This window comes from Chrysemys picta, chromosome 8 (genome assembly GCF_011386835.1).
Source record: "Chrysemys picta bellii isolate R12L10 chromosome 8, ASM1138683v2, whole genome shotgun sequence".
Taxonomy (NCBI): Eukaryota; Metazoa; Chordata; order Testudines; family Emydidae; genus Chrysemys; species Chrysemys picta.
Genome location: NC_088798.1, coordinates 77,818,809 through 77,838,851, shown reverse-complemented (window position 1 = coordinate 77,838,851; position 20,043 = coordinate 77,818,809).

Sequence of the window (20,043 nt, the reverse complement as noted above, 5' to 3'; positions counted from 1 at the left end):
TCAGTATACAGTGTGCCTTGCTTCTTACTGTGTCCCTGTATTACAGTCAGGTCCTTTCCATCTCATGCAAAAACAGTTTCTCATGCTATGCAAGTCAGTTGTACTTTCAAGCATTTCGAAGTGTGCACAGTTTGAGGGTGGGGAGTGGTGTTTGCAGGTATGCATTACAGCTAGTGGGAGTTGCTTGCAAATCCTGCTTATGAAACAGTAGGTCACTGGAGCAGAAGCAAAGCATACATCCGTGTAAACTGTGACCTAAGCCTATTGCTGCAGCTGTGCATGCACTCCATGTCTTCCTATATATGTGGGACTCAATCCTGTATTCTTTGCTCACCTCAAGCTCCCATTGAAGTCAATGGCATTGAATCTCCCAAGGAATGCAGGACAAGGCCCTCAGGGGTGGGCAGTTGTTGGAGCAGTTTTCAAAACCACATGCAAGGAGACAGCCATGCAAAATGTACATACCTTCATTGCTATGCAAAACAGCTGTTTGAAAATGCAAACTGTGCATGCTGGTGGCCAGCCCTGCACCCACTTTTGTCAACAGAAAGAAACCTCATTGACTTAAAAAGAATCAGGATGGTATCACTCATTTCCACATGAGGTTACAGGGTTTCGCAGATGCAATACTGCGCATGCATTTCTGCAGGCACTGGAAAATGTGCAGTGCATGGTGATGTGCAATTATCTAAATCCCCATGTGTTCACCTGAAAAATTAGCCCTTGGTCTCTGACTTCAAGACAGGGAAAAAATTCACTTGAAATATTAAGAGAAATAATAAAAATTAAAATCTAAAGAAAATATATAAATTTAAAAGTAGAAATAAACTAAAGGAATAGAAAATCATTTGTGCTAAGTAGTGTAACAAAATATTATTTGGCAAAGCTGTCTGGTTGTGGATAGATGGAGAGGGTTAGGGCTTTGGTCTTGCATTTGGTTTGGCCATTGTAGTTTGAACATTTAATCATAATAAAACAAATTAAAATTGGAAACTCTAAAACTTCTGAGATCCATGGCCATGTCTCTAACCTTCATTCAAAGAGGACTTCCACTTGCAGCCTTCACTGGAGCTCTTGCTTGGTGAATTTGCCTTTCACTTAGGAAATTAAAGTATCCTAGGATGGCTACCATCATCTAATGCTATGTTGGGTGCTTGGTTGCTAGTATTTTCAGCTGGATCCTAGAAATTTTAGTTCAAGGACACTAGGGCAGGACCTCTTGTGAAAAGTGCCATGGGGTCTTCAATGACCACACAGAGCAGACGGACTTTGGCTTTTAAGGTCTCACCCAAAATACCTAAACACAGTAAATGACCTGGTACTTAACTGAGCTAACTTGGAAAGATGAAGGGCTGTCTCCATTCTGCCAGGATTAGAACCTGTAATTCTAGTGAGTCGCATTATTGCCGACCTAATGCATAGGCCTCCCTAGCATCCCCTATGGTTTATAGGCCTCATTCCACGTTTTGCTTCCTAAAACAGCTTGCTAAAATGTAACATTTTATCCTTGTGTAGCTCCCAAGTATTGGCAACACCCATACGTTCAGCCAACAAGTACAAAGACAAATAGCCATTCTTGATGTGGGATCCCTAATGCACTCTGCTCCAAATATAAATAAAGCAATGGTCAAAATAAAGTGGGCCACACTGGAGGCTTGGTGTGCCATGGTTTAATACACTTAGGGCCTGATTCTTCTCTTACAGCTGTGTAAATGAAGAGTGAAGCCACAGAAGTCAGTGAAAGCAGAATCAGACCCATAGACTTTTACTGTTAGAGTGTGGGTCACGTGCCACAATATAGCACTAACCAAAGGCCCAGAACAGAACAGCCTTCCAAACTCTGGATCGTCATTTACACCCTGGTCTCTTTACGCTGCTTTGAGTAAAGTGGCCATAGAGTCCGTGAGAATCATGCCATGAGTGTTTGAAACCTGGATTTGGATCTGAATTATGTGGCTTTGGCTCCTCTCTAGGCATAAGTGGAAATAGGTTTGGTGGTCTCATTGAAGGCTCCAGCAGACAGGTGAGCTGGCCGCACTCAAAACCACTGTATAATTCTGTGTGATTGGCACCCTTTGCTCAGGAGGAGCCTGAGATGTGGGAGCCAGCAGTGAATTCCATTGGCAGAGGCTTTGGGGAGGATTGTATAGCAGCTGGCTCCATCTAAGGCTATTAGTCCCTCATTTTCATGAGCACCAAATCCAGGCTGTATTTGAAAGCAAAAGGATAAATTAACCATCGTGCATCTGATAATAAAAATGCCATTAGTAAAAAAAGATCCCCCTAAAAGCGATACTTTCACAATAGTCAATTCAATCAAATAATAAATGACACTTATTTAATTGTTTTATGTGTACCGTAACACAGATCCTGGAGCCGGAGCATGAACTCACAGCGGGTAGGTCAGTGGTAACAAAACTTGTTTTAACAAGCCTGACAGAGATCTACTGAGCAATGTCCATCAGGGCCAACACGGCTTGGCTGTCTCAGTGGTGCTGGGGAGAGAGACTTGCATGACAGTGTCACACACTCCCTAGCTGACACCAGCCAAGCATAATGAAGCTTGGCCAAAGGCTTCTTTAGCATGACGGAGAAAGAGAAGAGCTGAAGAGGCCTAAACATGGCTGAATGGATGAATTAGAATAAAATGGTTGCAATAATAATAGTGTGGGACAGCATGTTCAGTGCTGAAGCCAATAAAACTCCAATCCAATTCCAATCCCTCACCCTTTCCATCTACATGCTGTCCTGTCATATGTGCTGCAGAAAATGATGCAAACATACACACAGAGCACACCCTGCTCACCACCGTTCCCTTGAAACTGAAGAAGCAGGGAATTTGCTACAATTCAACGGGAGTACCTCACTCCAGGCTTGAAAATCCCTGCCTGGGGCAGCTTGTTTCACATGCTACTTGAGATATTTGGGTAAAACTCCTACTGGGTATTGACTAAAGGTGGTTGGGAATTTTTCAAAGAAACATTTTTGATTGGAAAAAAAAAGTTTTGAAATTGTCAGAAAGTCCCATTTGGACATTTTTGAAATGAAAAATGCATTTTCTTTTGTTTGAAACAACTTTTTGTTTACAATTTAAGTTAATTTAGGGTTAATTTCTTTAAAGGTCAAAATAGAAATGAATGTTTTGAAATTAAGCATTTAGCTTAGAGAGACCTGATATGAAGGTTTTTTTTAAAGATTTTTGGTTCATCAACATTTTTGAAACAATGGCTTTTTCCTCCCAATTTGGGAAATGATTTCCCCCCGAAATCTTAAAAACTCACACAGGCATAGAAAACAACTTCCCACCCAGCTCCAGGATTGGCGAGAGCTCAGTGAGCAATTTATAATGAATCATTTATTCCAGTAAATTTTCCTCATTTTCTATTGGCAAATTTTCTGCAAACATATGATTTTCTCAGATGAATTTATTATTTGCAATTATTTACTTATAACTTCTGTAAACAATTTTTGGTCTATAGATTGCCTTCAATTAATTAATTGTGAGGGTCTGACAAATCCAAGCTGAGTTGGTTAATTTTGATGGAATAGGTGCCAAAGAATTGTTTCTGCTCCCTGCCTGAATAAGTATAATGCCTAGAATCAGGTTTCCAGGTGAAAAACTAATTTAGAAATTCAAAATTATTTTTCTGTGATTATTCTCTATTATTATTATTTATTTGTATTGCAGTAGTGCTTACGCATCCCAGTTATTGACCAAGACTGCATTGCATTAGGTGCTGTACAAACACAAACAAAAAGATGGCCCCAACACAAGGAGTTCACAATCTAGGTATAAAACAAGAAACAACTGAACAATACAGAGAGTGAGGGGAAACACAAGGAAATAAAGTCAGATTCACTTAAGATTAGCTGTTATTGAAAACATTGCTGCCTGTCAACTTGATTATTAGGTGAAAGTGAACACAGAAGGGATAGGAACACAAGCAAAGTATAATCATTTTTTATTTAAATGAATACTCAACAGGAATGGTTTGGGATGTACTCACCCTGCTCTCATATTGAAGCAAAGAACAAGCCGGTTTACTGGATGAACCATCAAAGAGACCTCTGATCCCAGCAACTGGCTGGACCCTTCAGGGGCAATCACTATTATAGTTGTTTCAAAATCCAGGGCTGGAGCGTTATAGGGAACAGACCTTTCAGCAGAACTGGGATTTATTGTTTATGTCAGAATGCCCCATGGTGACAGGCCAAAGAGGCCACATCACTTTGTGGCTCAGTGCTCCGCTGCTCAAAGTTCCTTTGTGGCGCAGTGTCTGTGATGCACCACAGAGATGTGTGAGGTGAATATGATGCCAGCCTGATGGTCCAAGCTGTTCAAACCTTTGAGCACAGTTAGAGGCACCTCCCCAGGTTCCAACCTCTCTGACTGCAAGTTCTCATGAGGTGTAAGTCAGACTAGGTTTTGGCCCGTGATGTTCATGAACACGGTCAGTGTGGCATGAGGACAGCCATGCAATTTTCCCCACTAGGCTCACTGTTGAAATGTGAGGCATTCTGTTCACACATACACCACTGGATGTCTTTTAAAATAGTTAAGAGCATCAGATTCTCAGTCATGAGAGGAAAATGACCCCCTCCCCCCTCCCAAAAGCAACATGGACATTTATTCTTCTTTCTTTCTTTGGAAACCCAGAAAAGGTAAGACCCATAAATATCACAGCCTAGAACAAGGAGATGAGATAGACAAGGATGACTTCCAAGTGCAACTCAAAGGAGAGGAGAGAAGGAAATGGATACTATACAGTACAGCTCAGTGATGATAACAAATTAACTTGCTGGTTCCCAGGTGTTGCTTTGGCACCAGACATGGCCCAAGAAAGAAAATTTAACATTAGGCATGTGTAATGTATTCAGAAGCTGGAGGCAGACACAAAAAAAAAAAATTGAAACTTCTCTTTCTGTAACTCTAGCTCATGGCTATTTCTAGTCTTTCCCTCTCTCTTTCTCTCCAGTGCATCTTAGAAAATAGCTTTTAAATTCATCAAAACCTGGACATACAGCATGGAGGACACGCCAGCAAGTTAGCTGTTTATTTTATAAGGGGATTTAAATATTGTAAAACTGAATAGAATGCAGGTGTTTGCATTATAGACAAGTTAGCCCTATGTAAGCTATGCAAAGAAGTGACTTCCAGATGAGAGCGACTTTAGCTCATTCTGGCTCAGCAAGAGAGGCACTTGCTTTTGGCTCATCTGGTAGAGCTTCTTCCTTTAGATCATAAGGGTCCTGGTTCAAGTCTCTGCTATGGTTGCATTCTGGGGACGCACATATGGTGCAACAAACCTGACACCAACACAACCTCGCTGACTTCAGAATTTAACCACCAGATAGAGGACTCCACAAACTGGGTTAAATGCTTCCATGGACACCAGACATAAAGATAAGGATGGACTCTACTCCTGGAATAATGATCTTGACGTTACCATTCTGCTTGTATGGCTGAACCTGTGGACAAGTTATATTGAGATTTATCTACAAATAAAGCCATACAAGTGGCTAACAATAACATTTACTGATTTCTACACGGGACTCTGGTAGCCAGGAGAAAATCACAGCTGCCTCATTGAAGGCTTCTTCACCAGACAGACCCAAATCTTGTGCATAGTAGCTGACCAGTCCTAAAGGGTGTCTATACTATATCTGGAAGCGAGCTTCCCAGACCAGGTCCACAGACGTGCGGTAGCAGGGCTTGTGTGAGCATAGCTTGAGAGCCTGAGCTCCATCCCAAGCCACGATATCAAAGCAACATCTACCAGCTACTTTTAGCATGCAAGTGTGAGCTGCACTAACCCAAGTCTATAACCTGGGCTGAGTGGCTCACTCCCAGATGCCGTGTAGAAATACCCTTAGAGGACAAAAGACGTTTTGAAGAGACAGTCTGCGCCTCCTCTCACATGGTTTAACAATGGTGTAACTCCACTGATGCCAGCAATGTAACTCCAGCTTTCCCCCAGTGTAAGTGAAAGGAGAACTAGGCTAACACTAGCTCATGACTAATGAGCATAGCCATGCCTTATGTTGGACTGAGTTTACCTGAATAGTCCCAATAACAGAGATGGGCTCAAAGCTCAACCCTGTATCGGAACATCCCAGAATTTGGGGGGAGGGCATTTTTGGGGTGGGTGTTTTCCACCCAAATCTCAACCCAGAGGTGGATCAGAAGGTCATGACTGGTCCCCTCCCATCCCCTATAGCCTGCTGAACCAAAGCCCCCAGGTCCAAACACCTATGACCTGGGGATCGTAGGGGAGGGGAAAGGTTACGGGGATCCGGATTGAGGTCCAAATGTTGAGACCTGTATCCCCTTTCCACTCAGTACTAGGGTTCTCTCTGCCAAGAAGTAATTTCTGGTGAAAAATCACCCCTGTGCAGAGGGCCAGGACAAAGCATATACATCAGGTAAGTCTAAGGCATCATGCACAGATGTGAATTTCACCTCTTTGGATATTTGATGGCTTGGTGAGAATCTTGAACTATGTGGAAAAATGTGTCTGTTATTTGGTTATGTTTCTCCATACCTTGTTCTCTCTCCCCCATCTCCAGCCTCTCCCTTCTCATCCTGCCTTAATTCTGGGATTGCCACAGCCTGCTTTAATCAGTCCACAACACATTTGCAATTAGCCTGAGTCAAAAAGATCCACCTAAGAGCACTTTATACACAGTATGTTTGTCTCTGTTTCTAATTAGAGTGTCATGCACAGTGATGCAAAACTTAAGGTTATGTCAGCACTTATTAGAAATCCCTATTTTCAGAGAGATTACAATGTTGGCATTAAAATCCCCTCCAGGCTGAAATTAGGAACACGAGGTCTCAGCGCAAAAGTTTTTTAAACCAAATTTTGGAGAGGAGAGTGTGTGTGTGCGTGGGGGAGTTTCAAAGTTGTGAGCTTAGAAAGAGAAAGAGAGAGAGAGAGAGAGAGGTATAGTTCTTTGCTTGCAAACTAGATTTTTGCTAGTCAGATCAGTTCCTCTGAAAATCCCAGCCTCTGGGAATTAGTTAGTGATCTCCCTGAGACTCATCCCACTCGTATATACATGAGTCTGGATTGGTGGCTTCCCCTTCCAGCTCACGATGGACAAGCAGACAAAACAAGACATGCAGTTTCTTTTTGACAAGGAACGCTGTTGCCTTAGTGCTTCAACGACAACTGCTCCTCTTCCTCCCTTCTTTTGAGTGCTGTCAGATCTCTGACCATAATGGAGAGGGTGAATGGCTGTGGAGCAGTGAGCTCATGCTCATATATGATTTAATGGGAAGACAGGTGAACTAGCCAGAGGTCACAGAGTTGGAAGAGGAGGACATTATGGAGCCTTGGTAGCTGCTCCACAGTTAAAGGGGCCACCAGAATTCCAGGCTAAACTTGCCTCCGAACCCTGTCTAATAGCTAGTTCTGCTGCTTTTGGCCTGCAACTGTTCATGGTTTCAGTTCAAAGGAGAAATTTTTGTTTGTGCCAAACTGGAAGGATGTTACCAAAACCAGTTTAGAATTAGAGGCAAGTGAAAAAAATGTAACGTACTGCAGCTTTTCCAAACAGTGTGTAACTTTTTTGTGTATCTAGAGTTGAAGAGCTGTGTGTTGATAGGTCTCCTAATGCAGGGCTAAGCCCTGGGGGCCTTAGTTTTCACTCATTCTTAGGCAGCTACCAACAAAGACATTTGAATTATGAATCCTCCCTATTTTCTGTTTGCAGACAACCTACTGACCTAACTAATATCACTTGATAATAACTCTTAATGATAAACACATTGAGAAAACTGTATGCTTGTCAGATGATCATGATGGTCCCGTTTGACCTTAAAATCCATGAGACTAATTCATGAACAGGAAAATAGGCTAAATTTGTCCAGTAAATTATTTGCTACAAATAATTTGTGGAGTTCTTGTAAATACAGAGATGTTTATCCTTAAGATCTAATATTTTGGTTGCACCAGCCCTCAACTGATCTCACAACTGAAGTTCTAAGATTCCATTTGCATTCCATTCACATTTCTGGTTATCTTTTTGAAATGTCTTTTAGAGAAAAGAATTAAGTGGATTTTAGACATCAGTATGGTTTCTTCAACATTTACTCTACATCATTTTGGCCCCAATTCTCCAAGATACTTAAACGTGCTTAATTTTAAGCACATGAGTGATTTCAGTGGCATTTAATTAGGCATGTGCTTAAGTACCTTGCTGAACTTGGGCTCTCAGTTCCAAGGAAAAAGATGAGTCTTCATGATCTGATTTTCAGAAATGCTGAGCACCCATAAATTCCATTAAAACCAATGATATCTGTACGTGCTCAACACCTTTGAAAACTGGGCCAGGAAACTGCATGTAGATTACAGAGCCTTAAATAATACTTCATAAAAAACAAGGACCCTCTCTCAAGAATTGATTGATTTGGTGGATCAGTTGCATTGGGCCAAAAAAAGTTTCAAAAATGGATTTGTGGTCTGGCTACTACCAAATCTGGATCAAACAGAAAGATGTGTTAAAAAAAAATCTAAGGGTAAGTGGGGGTTGCATGAATTTACAGTACTACCTTTTGGAATGAAAAGTGCACTAGCTATATTTGTGAATGTAAGGAATGAGGTATTCTGAGTCCCCCTAAATCTCTGATGCAACTACAGCAGATAATGCTCTGGTTTATAGCATGACAAAGATAAACCATAAATGATATTTAAAGGCAGTGTTCCAAATCCTCCAACAAAATAATTTTTATGCCAAACATGGGAAGTGTGGGTTTGACAAACAGAAACTGAATTCTTGGGTTTACAGTGTCCCATAAAGGTTAATCTAAAAAAAAAATCAAATTAAGCTCAAACTGGCCACCTTTAAATTGCCTTGCAGAAGTGAAAAAACTTTTTTTGGATTTGCCAATTACTAGAGAAAATTCATGGCTGGAGTATTCCCTAATTGCCTCCCCTGGTTGGAACCATTAGGGCAAACACATGGTTTGGTGGGTCATAAAAGAGCAGGTTGCATTCTCTGCACTAAAGCAAGCATTAATTACTACCCCTGTTTTGTGACTTCCTGGTTTACTTACATTGTTATGACTGATATTCCTCTGCTAAGGTAATTGGAGCTGCTTTCACTCAACGTGATGACCTCAGGGAATGACCAATGGCTCTGGAGACTCAGTGACTTATACCAGCTGAATAAAATGATCCTATCCATGAAAAGAGGCCACTGTAAATGCCTTAAATGTTTGGTGTGTGTACTCTGAAGGGATGTCTTTTGCAGTTCAAGTAGATTATGCTTCCTATGATATTTAGAAACCCAATTCTAGAATCATACAATCGTAGGACTGGAAGGCACCTTGAGAGGTCTTCTAATCCAGTCCCCTGCACTCAAGGTAAGACTAAGTATTATCTAGTCTATCCCTGATAGGTGTTTGTCTAACCTGCTTTTAAACATCACCAATGATGGAGATTCCACAACCTCTCTAGGCAACTTATTCCAGTACTTAAACACTGTGACAGCAAGATAGTTTTTCCTAATGTCCAGCCTAAACCGCTCTTGCTGCAATTTAAGCCCATTGATTCTTGTCCTATCCTCAGAGGTTAAGGAGAACAATTTTTCTCCCTTCTCCTTACAACAGCCTTTTATGTACTTGAAAAATGTTATGTCCCCGCTCAGTCTTCTCTTCTCCAGAACTATATCAGTGCCAGAGACAGACCAGATAGATGGAATTGCTTCAGGTAAGACCCTGAGGTAAGTTGATATCCCAGAAAGGCAAATGTGGTGAATGATTCTTTGTTTAGTCAACCAGACTTGAAGGTAATTATTCATGCATGCACTGACCAAGAGCCCCTGCAGGTGATTCATGTCTATGAGAGAGATGCCTGGTTTAGTAACATCTTGCCCAACCTAGAGAGCAGTTGTGATAATGTAAGCACTCCTGATAAATTCTTGTAAAGGATCACTTAACCTATCTAGTCCAAAATGAAGAAGTGTGACTGCATATCACATATCTCAGAGCTCCTAATTTTGATAAACTTATACTCAAATATGTATGTTTGCTCAACTGGCCCCATATATGATGGGATGATTGTGAAATGGCAGTGAAAGAAGCCGTTAACCTTCTGGCTTGTTGCAAACTATTTCTTTACCTTATGAAAGATTGGAGTAAGTGGTGATAGATCTTATTACAGAGGTACCTACAACTGGACACAGTTACAATGATATTTTTGTGGCTGAAAAAGGCCTTATACCAGCCCACAAAGACTGCAGCTTGCTGCTGACATACCTGTAGCTCACCAGAGTTTTGTGAATGTTTATCAAATATAAAGGATGATCATATGTGCAGCATTCCTGGGTAACTAGCAGCATTTGGAAGCCTTGTTTACAGAGAAAAATATCTTTGCCTAGAGTATTTTCTCTTCAGACAGATGGACAGATTGTTCATGTAATTCATACTCTTCTTCATAGGTTGCATTATTTGTAATTGAGATGTAGTTTGTTTCCAGATCCAAACTCTCCCAGAGCTTGCGGGTGTTTTGAATCTGTGAGTTTGGTTCAGCCCACTATATAGCTAGTGGCCAATGGCAAAGTTTGGATCTGGATCAGACCTTCCTCAAAATTCGAGGATGGCCAAATCTGAGGATTCCATTCAGGCCCATTGCTAGTAGTTTTATTCATCACAGGTCAGATGTTTTGTTAGATCTGCTACGCTTGCTTATATCTCTCTCCAACACTTGACTTTCCAAGCCCCAGTGGACATGTCTGATAGAAAAGGGGAATATGAAGTAGACTGTATTTGGTAAAAGGATGGTGGCAGCACAGACTGATGTATTTGGGTAAATAGTTTGAACAGCTTGATTCTCATGTACCTTGGGAATGTTGTAAAGGGATTCTGAAAGTGCACACGGTACTCTAAGTCAGTGCCCTGGCCTGGGGTTGGGAGGATGTTAATGACAGTCAGGCAGTGGGCTGGAGCTAGAGCCAGTGCAGGTGTGTGGCTTAATTGGGAGGTAGGTCACCTAATGAGAGACCAGATGGTGCAGACAAGGAGTTAGCATAAGAAACACAGCAGGGTGCATTCAGAGCTTGGATAAAGACATATTTATACTGATTGAGCTGCAGTCTCTGTAATAATTATCCTCTAGCCTGCTGACTCGATTTTCTCCATTCTTTCCACCCCTCTCCCTGACCAACTGTATTAAAAGTTCCACCTGTTGAACCCAACTGGCTGAGGAGCAGTGTAGTGTGAACGAGAGAAGCCTACGCTGAAGGACATGGAACGGCATTTCTACTCCCATCCTCCATTTCATCAAATCTGTGCTGGAGTGTTAAGGGATGAACACTTCTACAGGCATTTCCATGCATTGCTTCCATTTTCCCACCCATCACAAGCTGAAAAGAAGGGCTGGCCCCCCCACCCCCCGTCTCCCTGCCCAACTGATGGATCTAATGAGAAGACAAAGATGTTTAGTTTTTTTTCCAGTTCGCTCATGCCTATCCTGCGTTTGTAGTGTCAGCAGAGAAGTGAGGCTCTCTCTTTGTACTCCCTGGAGTGGGACCCTCTTTGGCTGTGTCTACACTACAATGTGACTGCGGTGCATGTAGACATAGACTCATAGACTGTAAGATCAGAAGGGACCATCATGATCATCTAGTCTGACCTCCTGCCCATTGTAGGCCACAGAACCTCATCCACCCACTCCTGAAATAGACCCCTAATTTCTGGCTGAGTTACTGAAGTCCTCACATCATGGTTTAAAGACTTGAATTTACAGAGAGCTCACCATTTACACTAGTTTAAACCTGCAAGGGGCCTGTGCCCCATGCTACAGAAGAAGGCAACCCTCCCACCCCCCAAGGTCTCTGCTAATCTGATCCAGGGAAAATTCCTTCCTGAACCCAAATAGGGTGATCAGTTAGACCCTGAGCATGTGGGAAAGACCCACCAGGCAGATAGCTGGGAAAGAATTCTCTTGTAATAACTCAGAGCCCTCCCCATCTAGTGTCCCATCTCCAGCCAATTTTTGCTACTGGCAGTCACCAACGGGCCACATGCCATCGTAGGCAGTCCCATCAGACCATTCCCTCCAAAAACTTATCAAGCTCAATCTTGAAACCAGTTAGGTTTTTGCCCCCACTGCTCCTAGCTTTACTGTAGCTAGCTCCAATAACAACAGCAGTGAAGCCAAGGCACAGTGGGCTGTAGAAGCTCATCCTGGACCCAGGGTATGCTCTCAAGTGGCCAGCCGGTACTGCTGTGGCTTCACTGCTATTGGTACCCATGTTAGCTACATCAAAGTCATCTCTGGTATGCTACACATGCTGCAGTCACACCTCTGACTACAGCGGAGACATACCCTAAGTGTGGAGAAATAGTGAGGCAGAGTGGGGAAAGCCAGCAATGCTATTGCCCATGCTGCACCTTGCCTGGGTAAACAGAGAGCTTCAATTTCCAGGGCTCTTATGAGCAACAGAGTTACTAAACATTAAAAATTCCTGTTAGTGAATTAATCTTGTGCCAGGGATCCAACTTAACTTCCCCTCTTGGTCACACAGTGGCACCATTCACATTTGTTTCAACCATCAACAGCAGCGCTTTAAGTAGCGTGATCCATTCTGGATCCTTGGATTGTTCTTGGCTGGCAGCATGTTAAACAAGTAATCTTTTCTGTAGTCTCTACTTGGACATAGTGGGCCAAGTTACAAGTGTGGAAATCAATGGGAGTTAGGCACCTAAATACCTTTGAGGACCTGGGCCTTTGTGCTTAAGACTATCGACCTCCATGAATTGATGTTAGAACACAGACCAGAGTGAGTCAGGAGAGAGAATCATTTAGTGGATTATTGCAGAAGTTGGTGTTAAATCTGGCCTTATTTAATATCGTCACGAACGGTCTGAAAGACAACCTCAACAGCACATGAAGGAAATCCACAGAGTATTCTAAACTGGGAGGAATTGCAGTTACCCTTGAGGTCAGAGAAATAATGCTTAGAGAAAACAGGACTGAAAGAAAATGTGGGCAAAAGAGAGCAAAATGAGATCTAATTTGAGAAAATACAAATTGATTCACCTAAACCACAAACATTCAATGAGAGGGAGACTCTAGGGATGTGGTAATAGAGAAAAAGACCTACCTACGGATAACAGTAGGCAGCAAGTTAGACCTGAGTTTGTAACCCCCTATGGCAGCATACTGTGCAATAGATCAGCAAGGCAATATTCCTTCTTTATATCTAATGAGACCACATGTGGTAAAAAGACCTTCTGGCCACCATGTCCACCTGGGCTTATAGGAGCAGCTGGGAATCCAGAAGCGCTTCCAAACTACAGACCTCACTGCCAAGAGGCAGCGAGCCCGCACAACAAAAGAGGAAGGTGCCATTCCCACTGTATCCCCTAGATTTTTGGAAACAACAATCTTCCCTACCATCTGACATACTTTGATCTTCAGGCAGGCTCCTTCTCATCCAAACCCCGGTCTTGGCCAGGCATAGAGAAAGCAAACACATACCACTGCACAGGGTTGACTAAATAAAACAATACCCAAGTTGTGTGTTGTACACGTACTGATGGCACTGCAACCTGGAGCAGATACAATTTCCCCCAATAGCCTTACACATAATTAAATCGGAGAACTGACAGAACAGAAACCTGTAGAACTCTCCAGGAGTACCCCATCTGGGTGTATAAGGAGTTACTCCAAACTTTCTTCCGGGAAAGGTAAACATGATTCACGTGCCACACTATTCATGTGCAACCACATCCAGCCCTGCCAGGACTGAGAGTTGAATCTCCACAACCATATGGTCAACAGTATCAAAGGCAACTGAAAATCTTACATGGTAAGTGTTCACTTTGGATCTTTGTTCACTGCTAGCTATGAGTGGGTCATCAACGAGAGCAGCTCAGACTCTCTACCACACCTAGAACAAGCACCAGATCGACCAGAAGCGAAGTAGTTTGAGAACTCCCAAGTGATACCAGAGTTCTGTCGCCATGCCCTTCTCTTCCTTAATGACTTTGCCCAAGACTCACAGCAATAATTAGTCGGCATGTCAGTGTCAAAAATTGGTTTATTGACTGAGGGTATAAACTACTGCTTGTTCAAGGGAACCTGGCACCCCATCGTTCCTTAAGGTGACACTAACAATCATGTACCATAATAGATTGAATATTTTCTCATTTATCTTCCTAGTTCTGGACACCTTGGTCAAACTTACAGAGAGAAACTCTGAGCTCCCTTTAGCACATCCAGGACCTGCAAGCATCAGGGTGTGGGAAGAGAAGGGTAATGGCTATATTTATGCTTTCCTGATAGGTTAACAACAAACCATGAGAAAAAATCTACTAGGGAATGGATCTGTGACCAAAAAAAGAGATCAAATCAAATGTATAAATACAACAATATTCAGGCCTAACATTTCAAAATGGTCAATGACTTTGCAAATTGGGCACCCATATGAGATAAATAAATAAATCGGCCAGCATGTCCCTCAGCCTGCGCCGCTTCCTGCAGCCCCCATTGGCCTGGAGCGGCAAACCGCGGCCAGTGGGAGCCGTGATTGGCCGAACCTGTGGACACGGCAGGTAAGCAAACTGTCCCGTCCCATCAGGGGCTTTCCCTGAACAAGTGGCAGCCCAAGTTTGAGAACCAGTGTCCTAGATCAATTAAGTCCAGATTTCTAGCTGTAATTTTGTATATTCCTAAAGTGAGCAGCACTAATCAAAGCCATTAGGAGACCTGGTCTAGCAGGAGGGGATTCAAAGTCCTTGTAAACACATGGACTTCAAAGACATTGGCCACAATTTTTAGAAATGGGGATATGCAAAAATACTTAAATGTAACAGAGGCCATGTGGCAACCTCATGAATCAGTGGGTCCATTCTTTGTTGCTTTATTTTTTGAAATAGGCTTAAACTCTGCAGAATTTGGAATCTGATTGGATTCAAACTTGCCCCAAACTTTGGGTATGTTTAGATACAGGGAATTCAGTTCAGTTCATTAAAGACAGGGACTAGCTGGAAATGTGGGATCCAGATTCAAACTTTCCCAACCTTGGGAATGTTCAGACCTATCTCTATTTGTCTTGGGTGCAGGGAGTTTTCTGTGATGCTATCTGCAGGGAACTTTCCATTAGCAGCAGCAGGAGAGACAAAGAACTCAGACTTTGACCTTTATGAAAATATTCCTTAGCAAAATTTACTAGGGAAAAGAATCCACAATATTTTTTGTTCTATTCATTTAACTGAGATCGACATGAAATATTCTGCGTTGTTTTAATACTTTGGTTTTCTTTTATTAAAAAAAGTTCATTTCTCCAAACATATTTTTAGCAAAAATATTTTGCTTGAACTTTTTTCCTCCTCCTTCAAAGGCTGCTGCACAGATCTGGGGTGCTAAATACTAAACGTACATTCTACCACTCCATTCCCTCCCATTTGGATGGTAATCACAGGATCTTGATGCCAAACCATGGAAGATATTTTTTCCAGCAGTAGCATCTGGCTTCTTGGCAGACACCACAGGCAGTTGTGTTGGCAGTGTCGGGAGCTGCTTGGGTCTGTCATGTGTTTAGGCTGCTGTAGAACTGTCTGAACTGCCTTGTTCCCTTAGACAGTCTGTTCTCTTGACTTCCATTTAATTTTGACAAATTTGTACTTTGTTCTGTTCATTTGTTAATGAATCTCTGTTGAATCCAGTTGAAAAAAAAATCTATATATAGTTTCTTTTATAAAGAATAATAACTAATGGTTATGTAGCACTTTCCATGCCTAAGGGCCCCCAATCTGCCCTGCAGATTTAAAGTGCTATGCAAACTAGAGAGAGAGAGAGAGATCACTTCCCACACCACTGAAATGCAGCCACCTCTAGAATGGAACACAGCAGCAATTTAACACTGCTTAGTGACATGACACCAGATGTTTAGGACAGGTAGTAAAGAATGCTGTATCCAGTCAACATGCAACTGGAATTTAGGTAGGCAGAATATAGTTACTTCACACTGAAATTTGTCCAAGACACCTGAGCTCAGACTTCTGGATAAAGTATTAAAGGATCTTTAATAATCAAAAAAGGTTTAAGAGAAGCTCAGCTTTAAGTCTTATCCAGAAGATAGCATCTGCAGGAAGTAGGGCATTTTGGATCAGTACTTAACCCTTTACTGTGCTCCTATTGAAGGGAACGTATTTAAGGATACTCAGTATGTTACAAGAGGTGTCCAGCAGCCAAGAATCACACCTAGCAAACCAATAGCATCTAGCTAGAGATACTTATATGTCTCCCTTTACTGTAGTATCTAAACACCTCACAGTTCTTAATGTATTTATCTTCACAGCACCCTTGAGCAGTAGGGGAAGTGCTAGTTTCTGCATTTTACAGATGGGAGATTGATGCACAGAAAGAAACTAAGAAACTTGCCCAAGGTCCCAAAGGAAGTCTATAACAGCGCACGAAACAGCACCCAGGTCTACTGACTCCCAAGCTAGTGTCCTAACCCTTGGACTATCCTTTCTGTTCTATAGCAAACTCTATGGAACTTGGAGGGAGGAGCACAAGTTGCAGGGGGAAGAGTTTGGAGAAGGCAGCAGGAAGCCAGTCTAGTTGCACATGGCTGGAACACTAGCCGCAGCTATAGCACCTTTGCAAATAATTCTCTTAATAAAGAGACAGAACACTCTTTGAAAGTATGGACTCCTCTCATGTTATTACCCAGCATGCGGTACATGAAACATCCCCGATGTATTCATAGTCCATGTTCCATCCAGGCCTTCTATCAAATTAATGACTCAGCTGTGCCATGCTTAGATTGTGAGATCTGAAGAGCTCTCATACCAAAGAAGTATAGCTGTCAACACTGCAGTGATTAAGCATACTTATTCTCAGATATTTTAGAATTCTGCATGGGAATGATTTATACACATGGCCACCTACAGCGACTGGAGTGTGAGATCGCCTGGGAAAGGACTAAGTAAAAATAAGTAAGGGCTTCAGGATTTTACACCCTTTAAAAATAAGAATAAAGATCCGTGAAGGAAAATGCTGAATACTGCATAAAAATTGATTCACCTTATTCATGTAAGCAGAGTCCCTGCTCATAAGTGACCACAGAATCATTGACATTAGAGATGGAGTCTTAAATCAAGTTTTCCACCCCCCATGCCAAGGTAGGATTAATCTCTCTAGGATATTCTCAAGTCTCTAACCCATAGTCTAGTTTTATGTGAGTCATTACTGTAGAACAGTGAGGGGTATCCCAAAAATTGATTTTTTTTTTTTTACTGGCTTTAGCTACATTGGCCATAGATCCCAATTACTGGAAACAAGATCTTGCCAGATTGTGCAACACTTTAGTTCTGTTTACATTACTAAGCCACTCTCTACAGGCTAGCTCTGTGCAACACTTGGGTTCCTTGTAAGGTGACAGCATTGCAAACTGAAAAACAACCACCAAAAAAGAATATACTGTATTACTATAAGCTAGGCAGACACATGGAGACCAATGAAGTGCTTGCTTGCTATTTAAGTAATAGGCCCTGCCTACAGCCCTAGTCATAGACTCTCCAGGGATTGGTTACATGGATGCCTGGGGGGAAAGGAGTCCTCCTCCGAAAGGCCACTCTTTGGCTACTATAGCTGCTCTAGGAAAACAGTGCCCTCTCCACCTCTCTCTGGATGGACAGTTTACATGAGGGAATCCATACACATAGTTACACATCCACCAGCCATTTTTTGGCCTGTCCTTACCCGTAAAACCTCCCTTGCATGTTAGGATAGAGGCAACACATGATGAGCACCTCTTCATGGCCCTGCAAGGTGGAAGTCTCTGGAGCTGTACCATTTGAATGTACAGGAAGAGGGAAAGAGGCACCTAACAGTGCTGTGAGAAACACACCAATTTCAGTTTGCAGGAGCTATGTTTAAATTGTGTCTGGGGCATTTTGTAGCATGTGTTGCTCACTGTGTTAGGGTTTTAGTTTTGGGCAAACCTATGTGGTAAAGATGAAAATGAAACTAGTGTTGTCTCCGGTGGCAGTTCTCTAATATTTTCATAGAGTGTTCAGGAACAAAAAAAAAAAGTTTGGCTGCAACTTGCCTCGTTTCTTTACTATGTTGGAACTGAAACTAATTGTGTTTCTACTTCGAGGTTTTACTGTGTAACTTTTGCATTGCCTTGGTACACACCTGATTGCCAACCCCAAAATATTCCAGTTCCCATTAAAATTTAACACGGATATTTGAGGCAGCTCTTATTTCTTCATCAAACCAGTTCCTCCATCCTTAATCTCATTACCTCTTCTTACTGGCATGCAAACTCGCTGCTCTGAACACCTTCAGATTTTCGAGTTAGGTATGAATGAGAATTCTGACTCCTATGTCATCATCATCACTCCCATAACTGCATTGGTCTTTGAGGCACCATCACTGATAAGCAATCAACCAATTGTCTCCACCCCTTATGATTGTGTGTCAGTGCTTGAGTCTCCACGAAGTCCATCCTGTCCACTCTTTTATGTTGTCAATCCAGCTCTCCTTCTGTCTACCTCTTCTTCTCCTCCGCTGTACTGTCCCTTGGAGGATGATCTTGGATAGGCCAGATAATCTTGTTACATGGCCGCACCACTTCAGCTTGCGCTTCTTCACAGTCATCAGGAGGTTTTCATATGACCCAGAGCATTGGGTGATGATGTTGCGGACCTCTTCATTAGTGACGTGGTCAAAGTAGGAGATGCCCAGGATTTCACGGAAGCATCTCATCTCTACTACCTGTATTTTTCATTCAAGTTCTACCGTAAGGGTCCATGTCTTGCACGCATACAGAAAAATGGAGATGACCAATGCATGCAGCACTTTCAGTTTGGATTCCAGGGAGATGTTCTTATTCCTCCAAATTGGCTTTAGCTTTGCCACTGCTACTGCTGTTTGCGCAGTTCCTGCCAGAATTTCTGTCTTGGATCCTTCATCAGTGATGATTGCCCCCAAATACTTGAACTGTTTCACTGTCTCCAGCTCTTGTCCACTGACAGTGATATGTGAGCTGATCCCATCACGTTTGTTTGTCATCAGCTTGGTTTTCTCTGCACTGATTTCCATGCCATATTTTGCAAAGGTTTCATCCAATCATTTCACAAGGTTGGCAAGTTCATCTTCGCTGCCTGCCAAGCCATCAATGTCATCAGCGATTTGAGATTGTTTACCCCCGAATGCTGAATGTGCATATGTGATCTTCTAGGGCATCAGTCATTATGCGCTCCAAGTAGATGTTGAACATGTGGGTGAAAGAAGGCAGCCTTGCTGGACTCCAACAGTGGTGCAAAACCACTCTCCTATTGTGCCATTGACGAGAACTGCACTGCTGGCCTTGGCATACAGTTGTTTAATGGTAAGAATAAGCTTATGACCAACATTGTATTTCTTCATGGTTGCCCAGAGAGCTTCATGCCATATTCTGTCAAACGCCTTCTTGAAGTCAACAAAGATGTGGTAGATGTCCTGCTGGTGTTGTAAGTACTTCTCACATAGAACACGAAGGTTGAAAATCTGTTCTGTGGTACTTCTTCCAGCACGAAAGCTAGCCTGTTCTTCAGCGATGATATTGTCTGCTTGTGGCTTCAATCTGTTCAATATGACTTTCAACATCACTTGCTAGGATGGCTAATTAAGCTTATAGTCCGGTAATTTTGACACAATTGCAGGTTGTCTTTCTTTGGCAGAGTACTGACTAGTGACTGTGTCCACAGGGAGGGCCACTCACCGGTCTGCCAGATCTTGTTGCAGATCTTGGTGAGTACGTCTATTAGTATTTCTCCTCTGAATTTCATCAATTTGGCTGGGATGTTGTCAATACCTGTAGCCTTTCCGTTCTTGAGCGATTTTACAGCTGTCGCCACTTCTTCATGTAGTATTGGAAAGTCATCCTCCTCTGTTGAATCTGGGCTCTCTAAGACACTAGGATCTCCATTTGTCTGGTGGTTGTATAGATCAGAGCAGTAGTTTGTCCACCTATTGTGGACAAACTAAGTATGTCCCTTTCTTCTGTAAGACTTTTCCCTTCTTTGTCTTGAATTGC